Source organism: Pongo abelii, chromosome 17 (assembly GCF_028885655.2).
Source record: "Pongo abelii isolate AG06213 chromosome 17, NHGRI_mPonAbe1-v2.0_pri, whole genome shotgun sequence".
Taxonomy (NCBI): Eukaryota; Metazoa; Chordata; class Mammalia; order Primates; family Hominidae; genus Pongo; species Pongo abelii.
In genome coordinates, this window is record NC_072002.2 from 20417976 (window position 1) to 20426988 (window position 9013).

Genomic DNA, 9013 nt, shown 5'->3' on the forward strand with positions numbered 1-9013 from the left:
TTGATCCAGCAATCATATTTCTGGGTATATACCCAAAAGAACTGAAAGCATCAAACAGATATTTGCACAGCCATGTTCACTGCAGTATTCACAAAAGCCAAAATATGGAAGAAACCCATGTGTCCATCAACAGATGAATGAATAATCGAAATGCAGTTTATATAGACAATGGAATATTTTTAGCCTCTAAAAGGAAGGAAATTCTGACACATGCTACAACATGGATGAAGGATGAACCTTGAAGACATTGTGCTAAGTGAAATAAGCCAGTCACAAGAGGACAAATATTGTATGATTCCTCTTCCGTGTGGTACCTAAAACAGTCAAAAAAGTAACCAAACAGAAAGTATCATGGTGGTTGCCAGGGGCTGGTTGGGAGTAGGAGGGAATGGGAAGTTAGTGTTTAACAGGTACAGACTTTCAGTTTTGCAAGATGAAAATGTTGCCAGGCATGCTGGCTCATGCCTATAGTCTCAGCACTTTGGGAGGTCAGATGGGAGGATTGCTTGAGGCCAGGAGGTAGAGAACACCCTGGGCAACAAAGTGAGACCCCAGCTCTGAAAAAAATTTTAAATAGGTCAGGTGTGGTAGAAGCTGAAGTGGGAGGATCACTTGAGTCCAGATGTTTGAGGCTGCAGTGAGATATGATGATGGCACCACTGGACTCCAGCCTGGGTGTCAGAGCAAGACTGTCTCAGAAAAAAAAAAAAAAAAGTGAAAAAGTTCTGGAGATTGATGGTGGTGATGGTTGCACAAGAACGTATAAATATATTTAATGCCACTGAACTTAAAATTAAACTAAAAAAAATTTGCAGTACTAGGTGTGAAAGGGAAAAAAATTTTCAACCAGTTTTTAAATAAACATACAGAGTTAAAAGTGTGCTTTAGAGTGTGATGATCCCCTTCCTGTGTCCATGTGTTCTCAATGTTCAATTCCCACCTATGAGTGAGAATATGCGGTGTTTGGTTTTTTGTTCTTGCGATAGTTTACTGAGAATGATGATTTCCAATTTCATCCATGTCCCTACAAAGGACATGAACTCATCATTTTTTATGGCTGCATAATATTCCATGGTGTATATGTGCCACATTTTCTTAATCCAGTCTATCATTGTTGGACATTTGGGTTGGTTCCTTGTGGGGTGGGGGGAGGGGGGAGGGATGGCATTGGGATATATACCTAATGCTAAATGACGAGTTAGTGGGTTCAGTGCACCAGCATGGCACATGTATACCTATGTAACTAACCTGCACATTGCGCACATGTACCCTAAAACCTAAAGTATAATAATAATAAATTTTTTTAAAAAGTGTGCTTTATAAGAACCCCCACCTGTTCAGCTGCTGAGCACTCCATCATTCCTAACTTACCAAGAGGAACCAACCCTCCAGGAAAAATTTAAAGTGAACCGCTGTTTCTAAAATGCATTTTTATGATTGGAAATCTGTGTTTCTCAAGTCCTCCTGCCAGTCCTTGACTTTCTGGCAAGTGTTTCTTGATCCTGGGGATGTGGGGGCTGGAGATGCAAAAGGTAAGGTCACCCAGCCTGAGTTTTAGCTGCCTGCATCCTTGCAACCAGGGCCAGAGGGCCATGTGGGGGTTCTCCAGCTCTTACCATTGGACTCAGGGGATACAGGTCTGCTACATTGGCCAGGCTCACCTCTATGAAGTGACTGCTCAGGGCTGGCCTCGAGTCGTTCTTAAATGTCTGGTTGATGGGGAGGCATCTCTAGTTGCTGCTCTTGTCCCAGTGCTTCCTGTAGCTTGCCTCCAGCAGGTGCAGGTGTCCTGAGCTCCCCTGGATGTGGGACACCCACTGGCAGTGAACTGCCTATGGAGTCCTGCCCACCCAGTCCCTGGCCTTTCTCATAGCCTCCTACCCTGGGGATATCAGCTGAATTTCCTGGGGAGGTGGTTCTGTAGTAAGCACTGGGTTTTTGTAAAATGTATTATTTATTTATTTTAAAGATAATCTCCCAGGCTGGAGTATGGTGATGCCATCATAGCTCGTTGCAGCCTCCAAGTCCTGGGCTCAAGCGATCCTCTCCCCTTAGCCTCCAGAGTAGCTGGGACTACAGGCACACACCCCCACATCCAACTAATTTTTAAAAGACGATTTATAGAGAAGGTGTCTTGCTTGTTGCCCAAGCTGGTCTCAAACTCTTGACTTCAAATGATTCTCACGCCTCAGCCTCCCAAAGCACTGGGATTGCAGGCATAATCCAGTGTGCCTGGCCTGCACTGAAGTTTTTAGCATAAATTTTGATTTGTAAAATATAGCATATGATTCATTTTGATGAGTGAGATTTGGGCATCCTCTAAATTCCACCCAAGGAAGCCAGGCACAGTGGCTCACACCTGCAATCTCAGTACTTTGGTAGGCTGAGGCAGGAGGATTTCTTGAGGCCAGGAGCTTGAAACAAGCCTGGGCAACATAGAGAGACTCTGTCTCTGCTAAAACTAAAAAAAAAAAAAAAAAATTGAGCCCAGTGTTGTGCTGCATGCCTGTAGTCCCATATACTTGGGAGGCTGAGGCAGGAGGGTCACTTGAGCCCAGGAGGTCAAGGTGAGCCCTGGTCATGCCACTGCACTCCAGCCTGGGACTCAGAGCAAGACCCTGTCTCAAAAAAAAAAAAAAAATCGGGGTCCAAGGTAGCTGTTCCATTTGCCTCACCCTAGTCAACGCCCTGGCAAGGAGCTGAAAAGGCAGCAGCCATGCCAGGCACCCTGCGGAAATGACCCCGGATCTGCTCCATACAAACCCCAAATCCCACCTACCACTCTCCCACAGCAGCCTCTGGCCCTGACTCCCTGGACAGAACCGACACAGATCAGGGTTTCAACCTGCAAGTTCCTGGGATTCTGCTGCCTTCCCTGACCTCTGAACCATGGGTTAAGTCAATGTAGGCTCATTCATTTATTTTTTTGCTGCACAAATTTTCCTGACCACCAAATAGGGACCAGGTGCAGCACTGGGCACTGGGTACCCAGGGATGAATGAGCCAGAAGACCCAGAACCCATCCTTGTGGGGGCTATGGTCTGCTGAGAGAGGCAAACTTTAAACAAGGAAATTAACAAAGAAGTAGATGCTTCTCTTTCCTGCTTGCCCTTCCAGTCACTCCGGCAGCCAGCCAATTCCTTAACTTCTCCTTTCTCCCCTCCCACTCCGGGACCTTTGCACTTGCCATCCCCTCATTCTGGAGCATGCTTTCATGGGAACAAAACAGTCTCCTACTTTGTTTCGGCTTAAATGTTACTTACCCAGTGAACTTTCCCCTGTTGCCCACCCAAATCCACCTCCCTTTGCTATGCTCTCTGTGCCTCCGTTTTGCTTACCACACGTGGAAATTCAGTTTCCCAAGATTTTTTTTTCTGTCAGTCTCTACACTGCCCAGCAACAGCATGGCAGGGACCAGGTGCTGACACAGCTCTCCCCCAGGGCTGGGTATACAGTAGGTATTTAGTAAAGATCAATGGAATGAACAGACAAAAGGCTGAGACTGAAGTTCCAGCCCCAGATCCATTCCCGTATAGCTATGTGATGGCTAGCAAGTCCGTCTCTATGGGGGATAATCTCAGGGTACTCAAATCACCACTTACCTGACCCTGGTATTCTCTCTAGATGCCCCACCCAGCCTGGGCATCCACCTTGTGGCTGAAGGCCGGATCTGAGTGCAGGGGAGCTCGTGGCCCAGCTCCAGCCTGTAGGTGCCATCTAAGCTGCTCTCTGCCCACAGCCTTTCTCTGGCTGCTTCGCCTGACCTATGCGGATTAACCTGGAGACCCTGGCTTCCTCTGCCAGGCAGCCCTCCATCAGGGCTCCAAGAGGAGGAGGGCCAGCCTGACCTGGCCTCAGCCACATCACCTCAACTGAAGTGACAGGGAAAACCCTAATCCTGCATGCCTGGTGTTCTTATAAAAAGGGGATGTGTCGGCCAGGTGAGGTGGCTCACACCTGTAATCTCAGCACTTTGGGAGGCTGAGGCGGGTGGATCACCTGAAGTTGGGAGTTTGAGACCATCTAGACCAACATGAAGAAACCCCGTCTCTACTAAAAATACAAAATTAGCCGGACGTGGTGGCACATGCCTGTAATCTCAGCTACTCAGGAGGATGAGGCAGGAGAATCACTTGAACCCAGAAGCCGGAGGTTATGGTGAGCCACGATCACGCCATTGCACTCCAGCCTGGGCAAAAAGAGTAAACTTTGTCTCAAAAAAAAAAAAAAAAAAAAAAAAAAGTGGATGTATGAAGACCGACACCTACAAAGGGAAGACTACCTACAAGCCCAGGAGTGCCAGAGGCTGCTAGAAACCAGCAGACAGACCTGGGTCCTCCCTCACAAGGAAAAAGCTAGGAGAAAATGAATCTGTAATTGAAGCTGCCCACTATAGGGCACTTTGTAACAGCAGCCCTGGGAATCCTGGTGCATGCGTCAACATTTCTGCAACAAATCTGGGATGTGGCATGCTTTAACTGCTAATTTATACTTAGCCTAATTTATAATTAGCTTGCTAATTTATTTACTCTAAATTCTTTTTTATTTTTTGAGAGACAGGGTTTTGTTTTGTCACCCAGGTTGGAGTACAGTGGCGCAATCACAGCTCACTGCAGCCTTCTGGGCTCAAGCAATCCTCCTGCCTCAGCTCCCGCCACCCCCTCTCTGCTGCCAGTAGCCAGGACTACAGGCATGCACCACCACGTCTGGCTGTTTAATTTTTTTTGTAGAGACAATGTCTCCCTGTGTTGCCCAGGCTGGTCTCAAACTCCTGGGCTTAAGCTATTCTCCCACCTCAGCCTCCCAAAGTGCTAGTATTAGAGGCGTGAGCCCGTGCACCCCGAAAGATAGTAAATATTTTAGGCCTTGTGATCATGTTTTCTCTGTTGCAACTACTCAGCTGTAGATAATGTGCAAATGAAGGGGCAGGGCTGTGTTCCTATAAAAATTTATTTCTGGACACTGAAATTTGAATTTAATAAGGTTTTCATTCTTTGGATTATTCTTCTTTCGACTCTTTTTTAACCATTTTAAAATGTAATGACCTACCCTTAGCTCACTGGTTGTTAAAAGAAGCTATTTTGCCTACTCTTGATATTTCAGTTGCTTCTTACTTTTTGTTCTAAATAATGATGCAACCAACATCTTTGTGCGCAGAGTATTTTTAAGTGATTTTGGTTTGCTTTCATAGGGTAGAGTTCTAGAAGCACAGTTATTGACTTAAGGCGTTGATAAAGCTGGGTGTGGTGGCTCTCACTTGCAATCCCAGCACTTTGGGAGGCTGAGGCGGGAGGATCACTTGAGTCCAGTAGTTTGAGACCAGCCTGGGGAACATGTTGAAACCCTGCCTGTACAAAAAATACAATATTTAGCCAGGCACGTTGGTGCATACCTGTAATCTCATCTACTGGGGAGAAGGGAGGATCATTTGAGCTTCAGGAAGCTGAGGCTGCAGTGAGCCATGACCGCACCACTGCACTGCAGTCTGTGTGACAGAGTGCAATCCTGTCTCAAAAATAATAATAATAATAATAATAATAAATTTAATAATAATAAATGAAGATAAAATCTCAGAACCCCAATTCACTACGCCAAAAGTAAAAATTACACTGAAAGCTGAGTCACTCAAGAAGCTTCCTTTCCTTTTGTTGCTAAGCAGAGAGGTGCAGATAAAAGGTTAAACACCACTGCAAGTAGCACCTCTATGTTCACCTTATCTTACGTGAAGTGCCGATTTACTAAGCAGGGATGAATACATAATTGACTATTTCCCTAACCGCTCCTTTCCTCTTGCAGCTTGTGGATTCAGTCATGTGACCATATGCTCTCTCTTTCCCCTCCAGCCTGCTTTTCCCATTTAAATATCGAAGTCCCCAGAATCATCTTTGGAGAAAGGCACAGACCACAGATTGTTCCTGTGGATTTGGGTTCCTTTATTCTGGGCATGTCCTCAACTTTGGCAAAATAAACTTCCAAATTGATTGAGACCTGTCTCAGATATTTTTTGGTTTGCAGAATATGAATGCTTTTAGGGCAGAGGAGCGACTCTGGGATCTGGAGCTGTCATCTTTCCCTTCAGCCCCTGAAATGCCCACCTGGAGAGGATGGCATGTAGGTCCTGCTGCCCACCTTCCTGGTCAGTATGGAATTGGGCCTCAGCAGGGCCAGAGACATAACTGAGGCTCCTCATGCCATCCCCGGTGCCAAGATATAGCTCAGAGCTGGGTGGGGAAAGAGGATGGTGCCAGACACGTGACATTCATTAGACAAATAACATCTCGTGTGCCAGAGCTTGGCACGGGGGCAAATTCTACCCTGAAGAGGGCCAGCCTTGGGGCAGTGCACACGCTGGTGGGGTGACACTCCATGAGCACAAGGACAGATGCTGAGGACCACAGAGGGCAAGCCACGCTTTGCGAAACCCACGTATGCAACAGCATGGGCACAGGGCTGTCTTGGGGATGGAGTGGGGCATCCTCTAGCTGGGGTGGGGTAGTTCTCTGCAGAGGTGACATTTGAGCAGAGACCCAAAGGATGAGATGGAGCCAACATCCCAGACAGAGGGGACAATAAGTGCAAAGACCCTGGAGGAAGGAATGAGGTGGTCGCTTTAGGAGCATGGAAAGAAGGCTGGTAGGAGGGGTCAGGATGGAGGGGGATAGTGAGTGAGGGGCAGGGAACAGGGACAGGAGGGAGGTGAGACGTGGGCAGAGCCCCCATCAGACAGGACAAGGGAAAGGATGCAGGTGAGGGTGAGGCAGCCCGGACTCACTCCCACTCCCTCCGAAATCGCCCCTCTCCAAGAGTCACCTCCCCAGGGGGTCATAGACAAGCAGACCCCAGAGGGACGCCAGTAATGAGCTGAAGGGTCTGAAAGTCCCCAGCTCTCACCTCTCGGCTATCCACACCTCTCAGCTGTCCCTCTGAGGCAGGGCTCTGAGGGACAAGCAGGCACCAGCTGCATCCTGACGGCCCAGGCAACCACAGACCCCACGCTGCACCCTGCAATCCTGAGCCAGTCCCTCCACCACCACCGCTGACCACAAACTCTATATGCACCAAGCACTTTCCAGTCCTCACCTTCACTAACCCTTTTTACAGATAGGGAAACTGAGGCTCAGAGGGGCGAAACCACCTGCTTAGGTCCCATGGCTGGAAAAGAGGACATGGCTGGGACACTTGAACTCTGGCTGTCTAAGTCCCAACCCAGGCTCTTCACTCCAGAGAGCACCCAGCCTAGGAGGTCCACCCAGGACCCAAGGAGAGCTCAGCTGAGTGGCTGGGGACAGATGCCCAGAAGCGCCATGACAGGCTCCGGAATCGGACCAAGCAGTGCACAGATTCTGCTCAGATGCTTTCACGCAATGTGGCCCCAGGCCATTTGGTGTCTTGGCCTTGAACCTTATTTCCTGCATCTGATGGAGGGAATAAAAGAAGCACCCGCCTCGCTGGGCAGGGAGGGGCCACACAGTTCACTGCGGCAGAGGCTGGCTCCTCTCCTCCCTTCTCAATGGGATGGAGGGAAGGGCGTGGGGCTATGGCATCAAACCAGAATCCCAACTGCCTCACGCTGCTTGTGACCTTGGCCCATGACTGCACCTCTCTGAGCCTCAGTCTTCTCACCTATAAAGTGGATATAAAACCCACTCTAGCCAAAGAAGAAAGCCAAGAACAATATTTATGCTAGATGACCTTTTATGTTCCGCCAAAAAGCGTGTGTGTGTGTGTGTGTGTGCGCGTGTGCGTGTGCGTGCATATGTGTTACAGCACGGGGGTTTTCCACAACAGAGGTTAAGTTACTTGCCAAAGTTATGCAGTAATTGCACTTTGTAGATCACAGTAATTAAGCAGAAGAAGTGGGATTTAAAGATAGGCTGCTTTGACTTGTGACCATTATTCCACAGGTAGAGATATAGCATAACTTAACAGCCATTATATGTATATATATATATAAAATTCAGTGGAGAAGAACATGCCCCAGACGTACAACTACTCCTGGACAGGGGACATGGCACTTTCTTGTGGACAGTTCTTTGATCTTTGAGTGTGGTCCAGGCTCCTGGGCCTCTGGAAACCAGAGACCAGCTCCAGCCCAAGAGAAAGGAAACCTTACCTGCTTGTCCTTCCACTAGAGCTCAGAGCTCAGTTCCTGGCTCTTTAAGAGACGAGGTCTCCAAAGCCCCCGACACACCACCTTTGGACGATCCTCCCCCAATTACAAGCCAAGTGTCTCCATGACCATTCCCCCTGCCTGCAGCATCCCTGGCAACCTCCCTAGAGCTCAGCAGGTCCTGGGTCAGAACGGGGTGGGAGGCAATAATGGCTCAGCCCCAGGGGCCCAATCCCATGGCCCTACTTCCAGGAAAATGAAGCTGCTTTTTCCTTTTATCAGAACGAAATGGGCCATCTCATAACTCTGGGTGTCAAAGTCCAGAACGGCTGCACCTAGCCTCTCATTTAAAGGCAGCAGATAGTGGTGATTCAGCCACAGAACTTAAATGCCTCGCTCTGCAAATGAGTTCATTTCAGAGCGACTGCTGGATTGATGTTTCTAGGAAGGATATTTGACAGGCCTAAGAATCCTCCACCATAGTCAAAAACTCTTCCACCTCACCACCCTCCTTCCAAAGGGTCAGAACTTCATTAGGGTCTGATGACTCTGTGAATGTCGCCCGTTCTCTGCCTTCCTTCAGAGGCATTTTCCTGTATCTGTCTGTCTGTCTATCTATCTATCTATCTATCTATCTATCTATCTATCTATTTATCTATCAATATTTTGAGACACAGCCTCACTCTGTCGCCCAGGCTTGAGTTCAGTGGTGCAGTCTCAGCTCACTGCAACCTCTGTCTCCTGGGTTCAAGTGATTCTTATGCCTCAGCCTCCCAAGAAGCTGTGATTACAGACGTGTGCCACTATGCCTGGCTAATTTTTTGTATTTTTCTTTTTCGTAGAGACGGGGTTTCACTATATTGGCCAGGCTGGTCTCAAATTCCTGATCTCAGGTAATCCATC